Below are 18107 nucleotides of genomic sequence, written 5' to 3'. Positions count from 1 at the left end.
TAGACTGTGTAAAGACTGGAGTAGGGGTGTGATGATGAGTGATGATGTATCCTCACACCCCTATAGGCTTTTTCAATTGATATTGTATGGTATCGATGCAAAGTGAAAACATCGATAAATCATACATGTCACTTTTAAGATATGCCTTGTAAATCCATGGTGATGAATAGACGTAACCTGACGCTGCCAGATGCTTTGTTACACTGAACCATCAGGATCTCTTCCTTGGAAAACTGCAGGCGCTTTTGAAAAATACCCTGGCACTGGCAGGTGATTGGATGAACCATCTATCTATCACAGGCTCCCTTCTCGCTGTCGTCACACCATATAATATATATATATTATATATTATATTATAATATATATATATAAAATAATATATATACAGTATATAAAATTATATATATATATAATATATATATATATTATATATTATATTATAATATATATATATAAAATAATATATATATATAAAATAATATATATATATATATATATATATATATATATATATATATATATATATATATATATATATATATATATATATATATATATAAAATAATAGACTATTTTTCATTTAAATGTCTAGAAGAGCTTAGAAATAAAAGTGTATCATTGTACAAAGAATCAATATAATATCTTATCTTTATGAAACTTGTGAGTAAAGAGGCTGGACACCTTGATCTTCGGTAGGTGTGTGTCTCCGTCTGCACGAGAATATATGCATGTCCACTAGTGCCAGATTTCTATGATGGAGGTATTTAGGGCGTTCCCCTATCAGTCAATGCAACAACAGCTGGCGGTCCCTCATGGCACATTCCTGCATGTGTGTGTGTGTGTGTGTGTCTGTGTGTGCCAGTGTGTGTGTGTCAGTGTGTGCCTGTGTGTGTGTGTGTGTGTGCGCAGTGCGTGTGTTGAGTGTGGGAGTTTGTGTTGTAGTGGGGAGTGGAGGTTTAGAGGAGGACACTTGCTGGGGCCACAGGCATCGCTGGGAAGATATGGAACATGAATGGCACTGTAGAAAACCCCTCGTCTCTCCTCTCTGTCTTCCAGGCACATTCTTTGGCTCCAGAGCCCTTTTTCAGATCCTTTCATTGGAGCCAACTTGAAAATGTGGTCATTTCTATCATTTTACAAGTGCCTCTGGAAAGGCTTTCAGAGAGTTGACCCCGGGTCAGAGATGCTTGCTGACCCTGGGTCAGATATCTTTGCTGTCCCCGGGTCAGATATGCTTGCTATCATCTCCATGGGGGATTGGATCCTAGGCCTCCATAAGCGCCTGAGGGTGTTTGGCCGGCAGTCAGATTGGCAGTCTAATAAATACCCCTTTTCATGAGCGATAAGCTTCTGTCCACTCACTGTACTTCCATGGAAATCATCTCCATCCATCTCCTTCCTTACCCGCTCAACCATACAGCAGTGTGGGAAATGGACTCAACCATACAGCAGTGTGGGGAATGGAAAGGATTTTCTTGCATGCCAGATGTCGATGAGTTTACTGGAAACAAGTTGGATTCGAAGACAAGCTTCCCCATTGGGACAATTCAATTTTTACCCTATTGTGCCAGGCAAATGCCAAATACACGCAAGCATAGACTTCCATAAAGTGTTTAGACCAGTGGCACGCAAACCTTGCCCTAACTCAGGAGCCACATTGACAAAAATAAAAAAAATCTTTGCAAGAGCCACAAATCAAAAAAGTCCCTTTCCTCCATTTATTTAGTTATTTAGTTATTTATTTAGTTGGATTATTTATTTAACTATTTAACTCAGGCAACTAACACAAAACGATATAGATGGATAAATAGCATAGCACTACAGGTGAGAGAAAAAAAAATATGTCTTTTGGATTTTAGGGTGAGCTGTCCCTTTAACCCTCACGGTGTAATCCTTTTTGAAAAGCTAATCTTCTTATATCAGGTCAGATGAATAGGCTCCTTTTTCACATAATGCTGAGAAAACATGTCGTCCTGAAAGCAGAGGGTGTGGTTTTTATTGTGCCGTCTGGAGCAGCTCGCTCTAAGCCCCAGGACAGTTGCCTAAAAGCCTTGCCACCAGGCCTCGGCCTTGGCCTGTCCCCTTCCCCAGCTCCCTGGAGAGGCTCTCCAGGCCCCAGCCCCAGACTGCTGCCCCCCTCAGCCAAAACCTTAACCCCCCCCGCCACAGCTGCCCCACTCAGGCCCCAGCCCTGCCCTGCCCTGCCCTGTCCCCAACAGTGTTGGGCAAAGTTACTTTCAAATTGTAATATACTACATATTACTAGTTACTTTCATTTAAAGGTAATAAGTTACTTTACAATATTACTGTCTGTGTTAGAGTAACTCATTACTTATTACACTACTTTTGCATTACTTTCACTGTTAATAACAGCAGCAGCAGAATGACATCGCCGCCCCGGAACCATCCCGAAAAATAATTTCCACCGTCTTGAAGTCAGTGTAAACAATCCAACATTCTAAATGTTATCTTTTTCCTTTGTTATTGTCATCTATAGTGGTTATTTGCATAAAAACACAGTTTCATTAGGAAATGATTTAAATATGTGCTTTGATTAAACATTTTTCAACTCAATTTGTAACTTGAGTTACTTGACAAAGTAACAAAGTATAATATTACTGACATCCCATAAGTAATGTTATATTACTGAGTTACTGCTAAAAGTAATATATTACATGTAATAAAGTTACTTTTGTAATGAGTTACCCCCCAACACTGCTCCCCAATAGGCTAGAACTAGAATGGATAGAAGATAACATGCAGAAAGAACATGTTGATATATAGCTTTTGCTGAAGTGAGTACATTTCATGTGTGAACTTGCATTATACTTTCAGAAAGTGAGTGTTCCTAACCTTCAGCTTCCATATAGGAAGGTTCAGTGAAACAATGCCTCTCCTCTACAACGTATCAAACGTGATACAGGAGCCATAATAACTACTGTTAGTACCACAGTACCACTAGAGCCCATTCCGATCGGCGATCTTGTGATGGGCCGCTTAATGGATCAGATTGCAGATTGGAATTAAATGTATTTGACCTTGATCGGACGTTCACGATGTCCTAGTTAGCACGTTTATCAGACCATTGATCGGTATGTCCAAACCAAATATTAGCCGCTCGAAAATGGCGATTTCAATAGAGCATGTCTGGGAACGCCCACAAAATGTTAAACGGCTGGCGCGCGAGTGGGGTAAAACCGCCCATATACAGTATCTCATGGGCTGACTCACCAAAAGACGGTGCTGCGGCTCTAAACTACATGTTTGGGGGTTAAATCCCCGATCGCGTCTGCCTGGGCTGGGCTATCAGCTAAATTCTAACTTTGCTGAATGGATAGAATGGGGGTTTTTACCCCACCCTGACCACGCCCCCAGCCAGGCTGAGCCAGCTAAACCAGCGTCTATGACGAGACGTGGCCTCAACCAATGGGAATGTCCGTTCTATCCATTTCACGTCTGTCTGTGTCTACCGCTGTGCTCTTGCTCCTTGGCCCGAAGCTTTGGCTGCTGGACAGTTACATGTGGCCCCGCAGTCGCCTATTAGCACCCCCTCAACCTCCCCAGCCACCCTTTCCCTCCCCCCCAATCTGCAGCCTCTTGCCTCTCCCCAGCCACCGGCCCCTGGACAGTTGCCTTTGCGCCCCGTCGAGCTATGCTAGCGATCTGCCTGACTCACAGGTGCTAGCATTCCCTTTCTAGAGGACATGCCAATGGATTTGTCTGTGCAGTTTGTGCTCTCTGAGCTGGTGGCGCTAACTGGCAACCGGCACTAATGTTCTGAAATGTTAGCCGTGGCACCAACCGGAACATGATAGCATTAGCCACGGTCATGTCAAGTAAACCTATTGACGCCGTTTGCATTTTTGTTTTGTTTGAATGTTTCACTGTCGAGGACGCATGTGTTTGTTAAGATAGCATTCGGGCTTGAACGAGTTATTCCGCACTAACAAGGGCTCAACAACAGCCAGTGGTCGATGACTGATCAATATCATTTGCACAATTGTCAAGATAGCTTTCTAGGAATTGATTGATCAAAGAAAAAGGACGAAAGAGCTTTATTCTGCTGTCAATCCGGTTAATGGGGGTTGGGGTTTAACTGTTTGTCCATGCAGCGAGAGGACCCCGGATCTATTGCTAAAGTCAGCTTTGCTTCTCACATTGGTCTGCAGGGGGCTTGGCGGTTAGATGGGGGGGGGGGGGGGGGGGGTTCATGTGATTGTCAGGTTGATCAGCAGGAAAGGGGATTTGTGGAGAGTCAGTTCAGATCATGACAGATAGCGGATGGGTTTAATCCCTTAAGGCTACTGAAGACAAGGGGATGAGATGGGAGAAGACGGAAGCATCCCCCTTGCCTTGATTAGGTCCTTCATGGTTTCTAAACCGTGCTGCGTCTCGCGTTGGTTTTGTCTGTTTTATACAGTCGGTAACATTGGCATTTGTGGAGCAATGAGTATTTTTGGACAAAGCAAATGACTAATTTGTCAATTTGTCTATGAATAATAATACATATTTGTTTTCTCCATATGTAGGCTTTTTCCTGCGTGCCTCATGCCACTTCTGACCGCAATTTTGCAGTCACCATTATGCTTTTGGATTATATCCATCTGTTTAGCTTCTTGTCCATTTCTTCAAATTTACTGTGTCTTTCTACTGTTCGTTTTAAGAGGATTCTTCTTGCAGTGTTTATACCGCAGAAGCAGCTTCCTCAGTATTTTAGGTTGTAATGTCCGTGGAAGTAAAATCCTCTTAAATCTGAATGAAAAGCTGAGGGAAAGTACTGAGGTTGAAGATTAAACCATAATACCTTCAGGGCGTGTCTGTTGCCTGGTGGTCGATACATCACTGTACTAAAGGCAGAGCAGTGGTTTGGACATGTGGGTTTGGGTTCTCATTACTTTGCTTGGAACTGCATTCACTTTCAGACCATTTCCTGCATTTTCTCCTAGATAGATGCTGCTGATGAACCAGCGTAAAATGGTGCTGACAGAATGAAATACTAAATATCTCAACCAAGGGACGAAATTTCCATAGGGACAGAGGGGGCTTTTCAAAATCCAGATTTTGTCTCCGCCCCCACTTTTTCTTCTTTTAGAGGCTGTAGCAGGATCAGTTTTAAAGCTAGAGTGAAGATACTGATATCATCTGAAACTAGAAGACCTACGGCATCCATTGGTGCGAACTAGGTTGTCGGCAAGGGGGGTAAATAATGCTCCAAATTTAGGAAAAATGTTGGTGATTTGCCACCCTCAACAACACAGTCCAGTCGAAGTAATTGGCCTCAGTTATTTCTTTTCCATTTTTCATATGTAGAATAATAAGTCATTTTAAAAAATACCCAAATACCGGTACATGGGAATATGATAGCATGTTTGTATTGGAGTAGATGCATTTCATAATAATGATAGTAATGATGAAGACAACTGAGAGCTAAAGAATCAGTCACAAGTAATCAATAGCTAAGGACACCTGATGGTGTTATTAAAGTACACACAGTAGGATTGCATACGCATACAGTAGATTAGGCCTAGATAATATATACTCTTAAAAACTCTATAGCTCAGGTCATTTCCAGTGTTATAACTAACGAAACATGGTTTTACGTGCTTCAGCTACCATACACTCTCTTTTACAATCTTAGAGTTATACCATTGCAATAATCTATTTAAATACATACATGGGTATTCTTCGTATGGAGAGCAAACCCCCAAAACTGTGTTTGATCGCGTCCTCTTGATTCCTTGTCAGAAAGCCTAGGCCGTATTACGTTGAAATGTGTGCTAGGCTAGCCGTCAGGGGCGGAGCGACCCTATCAGCCCAGAGGGGGCGAAGCTCTTAGGATGGCCCCATCAAATTTTTTTTTTTTTTTTTTTTTTGAAGGCCAGGCCAGGCCGCGAAGAAAAATTTGCCTTTTTTGCATGTTTGAATCGGTTTTAGCCATATTTAGTGGAATATCTCATTTTAAACACACCAATGTTATTGTCTATTGATTGAATTCCTCTCACACTCACACCACTGACTTTATTAAATAGTAATTTTAAGTCACAACTGTAAAATAGCTGATAGCCCCTATATCCGAAAACACAATTTGTCACTCATTGAGCCAAGAAAGCCTACAGTGAAGCCACTTTACAGACAAGCTTGTTCTGAAGAAGAAAAAGAAAAACACAGGTTGCCAGCCAGGCCCGGTGGCCTGGCCTGGCCTGCAAAAAAAAAAAAAAAATTTTTTTTTTTTTTTTGATGGGCCCCCCTGACGAGTGGTCCCCGGGGCGGGCGCACCCTCTGCCCCGGTGTACGCTCCGCTACTGCTAGCCATCCAAGGTGATGTGAACGTGATACTCCTCCACTTATCGACGTGTGCTGTTGAGTTGCGCTAAAAAAGGTTCCACTTCAAGTTCCTGCTCGACAGCAGCTCAACAGGAAATGCCCATCTCATTCACTGAGCCATTTCTCCGGAAGGTCTGTATTGAACCTTAAGAGTGGCTTTAAATTACCCCGTTCTACAGACAGACAGATGCTTGCTCCCCTGCCAAACCGTTCGCAGCCTCCGTGACCGGCTGCTCACTTGCTGTTTTCTCAAATGAGGAGGAGGAGAGGAGAGCAACGGCTTTCTGTGCTGAACGGTATAATTAGGTGAAGGACCTTGGTCCTTGTCCCTCCAAGCTCAGTGTAGCAGAGGAAACTACAGTTCTTCTGCCTGCTCGCTCCGAGTCCAGCAGCTGCAGTGAGAAGAGGAGGAAGTCATTTAGATGGTTTTGTTTTGAGAAGTCTGCCTGCTGTCTGACTGGGATCCAGTTGGCTGCGAGAGACGCAATGAAAACATGGCCGCTGAATGATGAGGCCTCCTGCAGCCTCTCTGTGGAAAATGGCTTTTATGCACATGTGCATCAAAGCCAAGCACCTGTGCTGCTCTAATGGCTCTGCGCAAAATTCCATCTTAACATGCCATGTAGTGTATTGAGTTTTCTTTTGACCGTTTCTTTTAACAGTGATCAGTGACCACTAGATTAGCTGATTTTATTAGCTGTTTCACACACAGAAAAAAATAAAATAATATGACAGCAATTTGAAATTTGGCGGCCCACCTCAGTTACAAGCTAACGTGTCTTGATTGAAGAAAACCTCAAACAAGTTAATTTGCATTCAATACGGGGGTACGGTGGTGCAGTGGTAAGCGCTGTCGCCTCACAGCTCGAAGGTCCTGGGTTCGATTCCCACCTGGGACGCTGTGAGTGCTGAAGGAATGCGTGCCCGTCCGCATGTCCTCGAGTGCCCACCGCCCGGGTGGGGTCGTCAAAAAGGGGCCTTTCTGTGTGGAGTTTGCATGTTCTCCCCGTGCCTCCCAGGCGTTTCCTTCATATTCATAGCTTTCAAGGGGCGTTACGTGCTGCCGGGAACGCCCACCTGGCGGTCAAAAAAAAACTTGTTCATTCCACTGCCGCCGAGTCACTAGTTTCTCACGCTGTGTTTGTTCAGCCAAAATGCCGATTACCTGTTGTGCTATCGGTTGCACTAACCGACGAGGAGACACGCCTGGCTTGTGCTTTTACAGAATGCCGTCGGAGAAAGAAAACTCAGACAGGAGGAGGTTGTGGATTTGTGCGATTAGACGTGGTTCAGTCGCTGGGGAGGGCAAATGGCTACCATCAAAGTACACACGTCTTTGCGGCCAACATTTCCTCAAAGGTAAGCTCAAGTAACGTTAACGGGGTATTTTAATCATTATTGTAACGTTACTTGAGCTTACCTTTGAGGAAATGTTGGCCGCAAAGACGTGTGTACAAATGGCTGAACAAACACTGCGTGAGAAACTACCGTAGTCGACTTGGCTGGCAGCGAATGAACAAGTTTGTTTTTTGACCGCCAGGTGGGCGTTCCCTGCAGCACGTAACGCCCCTTGAAAGCTATGAATAGGAACCCCCTTCACCAAAACATGCAATATCCTGGTTGCTAATGTGGTTCCTCCTCTGGTCGTTTAGGGGCGCCTGTTCAGAGGGAGGGGAACTGGTTGGAATAGCGTGAACCTCCCACGTGCTATGTCCTACCGGTGAAGCTTCCTCTGTCAGGTGAAAAGAAGCAGCTGGCTAACTGCCCATGTCTCGGAGGAAGCATGGAGCCAGTTTCGGCTCTCCCCAGATCGGCAGAGGGTGGAGCAGCAACCAAGATAAATAAATTACGTTAGCACTAATGGGGGATAAAAAATGGGATAAAAAAATCGGGGGGGGGGGGGGGGATATATATATAAAAAAATTTTTTTTAATTTGCATTCAAAACGATCAAAACGATCTCACCCCACTGGCAGATTGATTTGACTCTTTCTTATTAGGCAGCATGGGACATCATCAGCTCCATCACCGCTCAAGGAATTGCAACATTGACGGGTCTCTACTCTCTGTCACAGCTCACAGTGGCTTGGTAATTGACACAAAGAACATAGTCACATTTGCACAATAGACGTATGGCTAGCAAAATTTAAGCAGAGATGAATCAGAAATGTCTATGAGATAATATCACCATGCAAAACACTGGAAAGATAATAGTGCCGTGGTATTTGCTTTCTTGGCTTGAGGACAAGCTTTTCTGTATCTGAAATATGTCGTGTGTAACCTAGCGAGGCAGCTGGATTCACGCGAGGTCATGAGATCATGAGATCACGATTGGTTTGAAATTGAATCAGAAGCACCGGTCGTTAACACCAATGAGCGTCCTACGTATATATGAGGCAGCTAGGGGCGGGCTTTAGGTGTGTGACGCCAGCGAGAGCGAGCCTGCAATCGACGTGATAGACAGAGGGCCCGTCCAATCACCTGCCAGGTAGCTTTTTGAAAAAGTGTCTGCCCATTTTCAAAGGTTTGCCAGTTGGTTATGTGAAAACAAACCATCTGGCACCAACCATAGGGGGGGAAAAAAAGGAAAAAAAGTTTTGAACGCTATAAATCTCAGCACTTGGCCAAGTAATAGTTGAGTCATTGCTATTGATCATAATGCAGTCTGTTTAAATGCCTTGAGATAACTTCTTGTTATGATTTGCCGCTATGTAAACATACAATTTATTGAAATTTATTTGTGATATGAAAATCATATTTATTGTCCCCTTTAGTGAGTGTTGCTGAGGAGGGAGAGGACAGTACAGTGTGTTACAGCCCAGCTGACCACACAGTCTGACAACAGGAGGAAGCCATCGATCCGAGCAGAGTCAATACATCTATGCGGGACATCTCTGTCTCTGTTTCTTTCGGACTCTCCATCTGGCAGCAGTGAGTTGTTGAACAACATCCTGTCTCTCTATCACTTATTGCTGCTATACTGTAAAGCTACTTCATGAAAGTGTTTGTATTTGCTGTTCTAACCAGCCGCTGTCTCGTAGCTGTTTCCAGTTAGTTCCAGCTACCCAGTTCCACTATGGTAGTAGTAGTGTAGGATAGCCACATGGCTGGACAAAGAAAAAGAAAAACAGTTGCTCGAGTGACATCACTGATGACATCACACAACTGCTCGAGTGAGATCACAGTTGGGCAACTGTGCACCACGAGCAACTCTGCGAGCTCTCCAGTCGACATCACAGTTGGGCAACTGTGTGCCATTGGCTCTCCGATTATAGTATTCAGAGTTGTTCGAGTGACATCACTCATGACATCACGACTGCCCGAGTGACATCACAGCAACTGTGTCCCCGTGACACGAGGTTAGCCCATACGGGGGGGGCTTGAGACTGCCTTAGATGAATACGAAAGTAGGAGCTGCTGACTATCTTACTCAGTAATGATGAGTGCCAAAGTCACTCCCTCTCCCTGTCCATGGGATTTCATCCGCCATTCATTTTTCCATAGACCTTGGGTAAAATGCGTATCAAAATTGTTTTACTTGGTCAAACCAAGCGATTCAACTATACTTAGAATCAGGGGAGACCATGTCAAATTTGACTCACAATCTTTTTTGTTTAGGGGGGGGGCGAATTTTCCACAAAAAGTGGACTGGCCCAGCGGATTTCGACTAGTGTTCTTGCTAGAAATGCCCATCCCTACAAGCAACAGAGGAGGACTTTAAAAACAAACCTGGCCAACGAAACCATGTCCGCTTGTTGAAAAAATTAAGCCAGACCAGTTTAACTTGGCAGACGATCCAATGATCTAATAATGGTTTTCTTGTTTGTTTGTCTGTTTGTTTGTTTGTTGCTTAATTGTTTTGTTTTGTCAGAAGTTGCCTGGGTTAGATAGATGTACTGCACACTAATGAACGGACTGGTTGGTGTTTTGGTTGTCTGGTTCTTCTCAGTTCCTCTGAGGGCTGGCAGCTGGGACACAGTGAGGGGCCCTCCCTCTGTGTGAGCGCGGTGAGAGCAGAACCCGGCCGTGACCACAAAGCACCGTTCCAATCGAATGCACTGATACAACAATGGCCTCTTCTCAAACGGCACTTTGAGACAAATAAGATAGTTGTCCCTTTGCTACAGTGTAGGAAGAGTAACGACTCCTGTAGGACCCATAGATCTGTATAGGTTAGTACAAAGTGTTTTTCGAGAGCCTGTTATTCAATTATTCAGAAGTTTTTCCCAAAACCTTTTTTTTATTTATCACCCTCAAAAGGTTTGACTACATTCCGTGTTTAGTTTAATAAAGCTTTCTTCATTGAAAAAACAACAAAAAACAACAGCAACAACTGTGTCCCTCTGCAACTGTGCGTCATCTCATTGTGCAACCGTGTGCCATCGGCTCATACACTACATCACAGTTGCTCGAGTGACATCACTGATGACATCACAACTGACGTCACTTCCGCCACTTCACATTCAAGCTTCAGTAAAAACCTGCTAGTTCTCATGATAAAAAACCATAATTAACATTGATCCATCTTGAATTGGACGTTGAAGAAGGTGTGGGAACCAATCGTGTTTTGGGCCCTCATGCTGCAGACGGACAGTAGCTGCTGGCACTGCTTCTTTGAGGCCATTTACACCTGGCGCTAACATGCGTTTTCTGTGATCAGATTGCAATCGGATTGTGTTTTATCACTTGGAATGCCGGGTGTAAAACACCCCCAAAACGCATTGAAGAAGGATTGCAATCTGATCGGCCAAACCACCTCCGGAGGTGGTCAGGGATGCATTGTGTACACATTGAACACAAGTGTAAATGCAATGTGTCCTCTCAATCTGCATACAGCAACGTTATGCGGATTGAGAGGACACCCATTTCTGCAATCTGATTGCAATCAGATTGCAATCAGATCACAGAAAACGCATGTTAGCGCCAGGTGTAAATGGCCTCTTTGTGGCAGCAACAGGCTGCTGCTGCCTCCAGGCTCTGGGCCTCTCTGGGTGCACGCACACACGCACGCACACACACACACACACACACACACACATGCACACACGCACACACACACATGATCCTCCAGCACACACCCATGCAGGCCAGAGGTGTTGTTATGGGTGTGTGCGTGTGTGTGTGTGTGTGTGTGTGTGTGTGTGTGTGTGTGTGTGTGTGTGTGTGGGGGTGTGTGTGCGCTCCAGGACCATCAGTGGTCTCCATCAGTCCAACAGTAGTTCAGATCAGGTCTGTTTGTCCAGCTGCTGAAGCACACCACCCCTATGGGCTTCTCCTAAATGGATTGCAGCGTCCCCCCTCGTCTTACAGAGGCACCTTCTTATAGGCCGTGTCCGTCTGTCCCGCCCGCCTGTCCTCCTCTTTGCATCCTTGGTGCACAGTTTGACCCCAGTTGACCTTGACACATGCGTTTCTATAGGTTGAGCCAATCAATAGGGGGCGGGGCTCGTGTGGCCCAGTGTCACACGCTGAGTCCTCTAATTGAAATGAACAACAACCCATGGTGAGGGTGAACGAGGATGTGTGTGTGTGTGCGCGTGTGTGCGCTTGTGTGTGCGTGTGTGTGTGTGCGCGTGTGTGTGTGTGTGTGTGTGTGTGTGTGTGAGAGTGCGTGCGTGTGTGTGTGTGACGTGAGTGATGAACGAGCTGTATGGAGGATCTGCCACATTCACATGGTGATCATCCAGTCATCAGCAGTGGTGGGGGTAACTCATTACAAAAGTAACATATTACATGTAATATATTACTTTAAGCAGTATCTCAGTAATATAACTTATTACTTATAGGATTTCAGTAATATTATACCAGTTACTTTGTCAAGTAACTCAAGTTACAAATTGAGTTACATTTGATTCAATCAAAGCACATTTAAAAAAGATACAATCATTTCCTAATCAAACTGTGTGTTTTTATGCAAATAACCACTATAGATGACAATAACAAAGGAAGATAATAACATTTAGAATTTTAGATTTTTTTACACTGATTTTGAAATTGCGGTTGAAATTATTTTTCCAGGGCGGCAATATCATTCTGCTGCTGCTGTTGTTTTGGCAAAAGTAGTGTAATAAGTAACAAGTTACTCTACACAGAAATATTGTAAAGTAACTTATTACTTTCAAATAAAAGTAACTAGTAATATGTAGTATATTACATTTTGAAAGTAACTTGCCCAACACTGGTCATCAGCTATTGTTCGTACCCCCGTTTTTTGCGAGATGAAGGGGGGGAAAAGGCTTGCCTCAAGTGTACGACGACAAGATGGATGTGATTCCAATTTCCACGATTGGAAGTTGAAAACTCTCATTAGTGTCTTGCTTGCGCCTGTGTTTACCCTGCCTTTTTGACACAAAATGGCCCCCGTGAAGAGGGTCTATTTCACTTCAGTAGTAAATGTCCTGTAGCAAGTTGCATTCTCCTCCTGACACGCCCACACACACACAGACATCCTCAAATGAGCTTGAAAAGTCTGGATTCGAAAACAAAAGAATAACTTGACAAGTCTGACAGTGTTTTTGTTGCAGTGTAGTGGACTTCTGATAATAGCCTTGAGAAGAAGAAAAGTGTGGAGGCGGTTTGCAGTTGGTCCAGAAGAAGAAAGACACTCTGCTTTGAAGCTACAGTAATGAATCCCACCCATCAGTCAGACTGTCCTCATTAATAATGCATTCCTAAGCTGCTCCTGACATACGGAGCAGATTCAACTCTTTCTATTCTCAGATCCTGCAACAATGCCCAGGCAGGCAGGCAGGCAGGCAGAGAGGCAGGCAGCCAGGCAGGCAGGCAGGCAGGCAGGCCTCGAAGAAAGACAAGCTGCTTTAAGACCCGCGTCCAAGACAAATGTGCGTCCGCGTCTCCGTTTTCACGAGGACAAAAAAAGAAACAGGTTGTACCGCAGTCAAACTCAATATTATAGAGTCCAGGTGAAATCACGCCAGCTCATTGAAACATACTAAACTCAAACAGAGTCCCTGTCATTGCCAAGGTAACGTTTGCAGTGCATTTTGTCACCGTGAAGGGTAGTGTGTGTGTGTGTGTGTGTGTGTGTGTGTGTGTGTGTGTGTGTGTGTGTGTGTGAGTGTGTGTGTGTACCTAGGCATTATGTTCCAGTCCATGTGGATTTGTTTGAGCTTCTGTTTGTCTTTCGCCGGTCTGAGCACAGCCAAAACCATGTGGGTCTACAGCGGGGGGAGGGGGGGGGGGGGGTCTCTGCAGGGCTGTAGCTGGGTGAGGAGGGGGGGGGGGGTCTCCGGGGCAGCAGTGGTTTGGCTTTGATGGCGATGGGCCGGGATACACGACCACTCCGTCTGGCTGCTGCTGCTGCTGCTGCTGCACTCTTTTGTTCTGGGTGGTTTTTCAGGGTGGTTTTTTCAGACCGCTGCTCTATCCGTTTTCTTTCTAAGGCTTTATTTTTATTTTATTTTATTTTATTTTATTTTATTTTATTTTATTTTATTTTATTTTATTTTATTTTATTTTTACTTTATTTTTATTTTTATTTTTTGTTATTTTATTTTTATTTATTTTATTTATTTTATTTATTTTATTTATTTTATTTATTTTGTGTATTTTTCATTCACTTCCACGCTTTTTTAGCTACGCGGCAGGCAGCTCTAGAAACCCGAATGTCGCTGAGTGAGTGAGTGAGTCAGTGAGTGAGTGATGAAGTTACACGATTGGTCGGTCGTGGCGCATGGCACACCCACACACGGTGTTAGTTGTATGCGGGAGACAAAGCTACATTCAACATACACACACACACACACACACACACACACACACACACACACACACACACACACACACACACACACACACACACACACAGACTCATTCTTTGTAGTTTTTTGCCTCCTCGCTCCCTCTGTCTCCCCCTTGGTTAAACCCTCCAGTTTGATCAATCATTGATGATCCCAGGTGTCCTGAGACCTCAGGGGAGATCCTGATTGGCTGCCTGGCCCTTCTCCAGTCCTTCCATCCCCCCCCCCCCCCCCCCCCCCCCCTCCGGCTTCTGCAAGAACAGAGTTAAATTATATTTCTTGCTTCTCTCCCCCAGCTCACTCTCTGTCTCTCTCTGTCTGTGTCTCTCTCTCTCTGACTCATCTCTGTCTGTGTGTCTCTCTCTCTCACTCATCTCTGTCTCTGTCTCTCTCTCTCTCACTCATCTCTGTCTGTGTCTCTCTCTCACTCATCTCTGTCTGTGTGTGTCTCTCTCTCTCACTCATCTCTGTCTGTGTCTCTCTCTCACTCATCTCTGTCTGTCTCTCTCTCTCACTCATCTCTGTCTGTGTCTCTCTCTCACTCATCTCTGTCTGTGTCTCTCTCTCACTCATCTCTGTCTGTCTCTCTCTCTCACTCATCTCTGTCTGTCTCTCTCTCTCACTCATCTCTGTCTGTGTCTCTCTCACTCATCTCTGTCTGTGTGTGTCTCTCTCTCACTCATCTCTGTCTGTGTCTCTCTCTCACTCATCTCTGTCTGTCTCTCTCTCTCTCACTCATCTCTGTCTGTGTCTCTCTCTCACTCATCTCTGTCTGTCTCTCTCTCTCTCACTCATCTCTGTCTGTGTCTCTCTCTCACTCATCTCTGTCTGTCTCTCTCTCTCTCACTCATCTCTGTCTGTGTCTCTCTCTCACTCATCTCTGTCTGTGTGTGTCTCTCTCTCTCACTCATCTCTGTCTGTGTCTCTCTCTCACTCATCTCTGTCTGTGTGTGTCTCTCTCTCTCACTCATCTCTGTCTGTGTCTCTCTCTCACTCATCTCTGTCTGTCTCTCTCTCTCTCATCTCTGTCTGTCTCTCTCTCTCACTCATCTCTGTCTGTCTCTCTCTCTCACTCATCTCTGTCTGTGTCTCTCTCACTCATCTCTGTCTGTGTGTGTCTCTCTCTCACTCATCTCTGTCTGTGTCTCTCTCTCACTCATCTCTGTCTGTCTCTCTCTCTCTCACTCATCTCTGTCTGTGTCTCTCTCTCACTCATCTCTGTCTGTCTCTCTCTCTCTCACTCATCTCTGTCTGTGTCTCTCTCTCACTCATCTCTGTCTGTCTCTCTCTCTCTCACTCATCTCTGTCTGTGTCTCTCTCTCACTCATCTCTGTCTGTGTGTGTCTCTCTCTCTCACTCATCTCTGTCTGTGTCTCTCTCTCACTCATCTCTGTCTGTGTGTGTCTCTCTCTCTCACTCATCTCTGTCTGTGTCTCTCTCTCACTCATCTCTGTCTGTCTCTCTCTCTCTCACTCATCTCTGTCTGTGTGTGTGTGTCTCTCACTCATCTCTGTCTGTGTCTCTCTCTCTCTCTCCTCTGTTTCCTCTCCGCTCTCCAGACTTCAGAGAGCCAGCTTCATTAAGGAAGCGGTGGGGTTCCCTAAGCCATTAGGCATATTAGTGTTGGGTCCATGCCTGCGCCCCCCTTCTCAAACAAAGACCTCTTACTGCCTGTCGGAGACATTTCTTTATAGCCACACCCAGTGGGTGGTGGTGGCAGCATCATAGTTTTATATAACACATATACCATTCTAATATTTGACTCTTTTAACCCGCGGCTAGCAAGCAAAAGAGCGAAGTTTGTGCGAGATAATCGACATTGGCATAGGGAGTTAAAGCCCCGCATTAGATTGTCCTCATGTGGAAGTTATCGCATGCAGCCAATATGACTACTAGAGCCGATGTCAGTGGCGATCAGCGGGTGAAAAGAGCCGACGTCTGTATTCACCTTCTTCCTGGACCTACGTTTCCCATGATTCTCAGCGGTTGCCGGTTGTCGACTTCCTGTTTACATTTTCTTCACTAGCAAGGAGGTGCGCGCCGCTGTCAAAGAGTGGGAACGTTTGGCTTATTTGATCCGAAATGGCTAAAAATAGTAACGTTGTGTGGTTGCATAGCGGCGATATTTTACAAAAACGAGGTGAATGTCAATTCACTCGTACTGTACGGGCTTATTTTAGCCGAAATGGCTAAAAATAGTATATGGTTGCATAGCGGCCGCTTTTGTTTTGAAGGCTAAACGTCCAAACCGGAACTCTTATTATTTGGTCATTGAATGTAGCTTTAGCGGTCTCTCTCTTTCAAGATTCAAGATATTGTCACTCCGTTGTACAATTATGCACGTGTGAAATTATTGTGCTGGGGGGGGCTCCATTACAAGACATAGGTAGGTACAAAGTCACAACAATTATTATGTTTATTTTCAGTCTCTTCCGCTATGAACGGTCCTGGGCGGAAACAGGCAACCGGCAGCTGGACACAGGGAGGGAGGGTGTCATGGAAGCGCCCACGGTCTCACCAGGAAACTCGTGGATAGAAAGAGCGATGCCCCATGTGATTAATGACGTCCGGGTGTGCCTTAAACACCCCCCCCGCGCGCGCGCGCGCGCGGCGCTCAAGGTCTTATCGTGCGCTTAACCTTTCCCCAATGATTCCTTTGTCCACGGGTCACAATCGCACACCTGGGATTTTCACCGCCAGCCAGGCTCCGCCCATCAATCATGTTTGATTTTCTGCCAGAGGTTTAGATCCTAGGATCATGTCTGCGTCGAGCACGTGTGTGTGTGTGTGCACACGTGTGTGTGTGTGTGTGTGTGTGTGTGTGTGTGTGTGTGTGTGTGTGTGTGTGTGTGTGTGTGTGTGTGTGTGTGTGTGTATGTGTGTGCGCGGGCAGGTCGGACAACTTGCCCCCCGTGCGTGTTCCCCCCGAGCCGAGATGGAGAGAGAGCGCGCACACTCTATTAAGCGCTTGACAATTGAAGACCTCCCACTCTTAAGAGAGAGCCACTAGGATCGCCCCCCCCCCCCCCCTCTCTCCCCATCCCAGAGTGCCGAGGGGTGCGGGGGGGGGGGCGTGTCTCCAGGGGCGTCCATTTTCTTTCTAATGAAGCTGTCCGTCACACGGCTCGTTGACAGAAGGCCAGGATGTAGGCCTATTTGCTCCCACCTGCCCGCTCGCCAAATCCAGCCGATGAGGTTTTCTCCAACAGAGCGGATCACACTACAGAGCTTTTCTTGGGAGATCAGGGGACATTCTGAAGGGAGAAGACACAGGAATTTGTGGCAGAACATTATGACGGCAGTGTTTTGTAGGCGAGGAGGAGGTGTTGTGGCCGTTTGTCTGCTCACTGGAGTTCATTAAGTGTTCATTAGTGTCCTTTCACCAGTCGCTCCCCTGTGTGGTATTTCCCTCAGCAGTGCAACTATGTTATTCTGATCCTGTTACAGGCAGCACACTGGAGAGGGGACGACACTGCTGGAACACAGCCTGTCTCACTGCTGGGGACACACAGCCTGTCTCACTGCTGGGGACACAGAGCCTGTCTCACTGCTGGGACACAGCCTGTCTCACTGCTGGGACACAGCCTGTCTCACTGCTGGGACACAGCCTGTCTCCCAACAATTATGATTTCCATTGGACGTGTCCTATAACAGAAAAAGAAAATAAATCTGCATGTTTCACCCACAGAACCATGAATACTCCTCCTGCCAATCTGTCCAAAAGAAATTAATGACCTGCGCTAAGGAGGTTATGTTTTCGGTGCCTTTTGTCTGTCTACCTGTCTGTCTGTCTGTCTGTCTGTCTGTCTGTCTGTCTGTCTTCCTGTCTGTCTGTCTGTCTGTCTGTCTGTCTGTCTGTCTGTCTGTCTGTCTGTGTGTCTGTCTGTCTGTGTGTCTGTCTGTCTGTCTGTCTGTCTGTCTGTCTGTCTGTCTGTCTACCTGTCTGTCTGTCTGTCTGTCTGTCTGTCTGTCTGTCTGTCTGTCTGTCTGTCTGTCTGCCTGTCTGTCTGTCTGTCTGTCTGTC

Source organism: Poromitra crassiceps (assembly GCF_964638095.1).
Source record: "Poromitra crassiceps genome assembly, chromosome: 20".
Lineage (NCBI taxonomy): Eukaryota > Metazoa > Chordata > Actinopteri > Beryciformes > Melamphaidae > Poromitra > Poromitra crassiceps.
Note: the sequence above shows the minus strand (reverse complement) of the source record.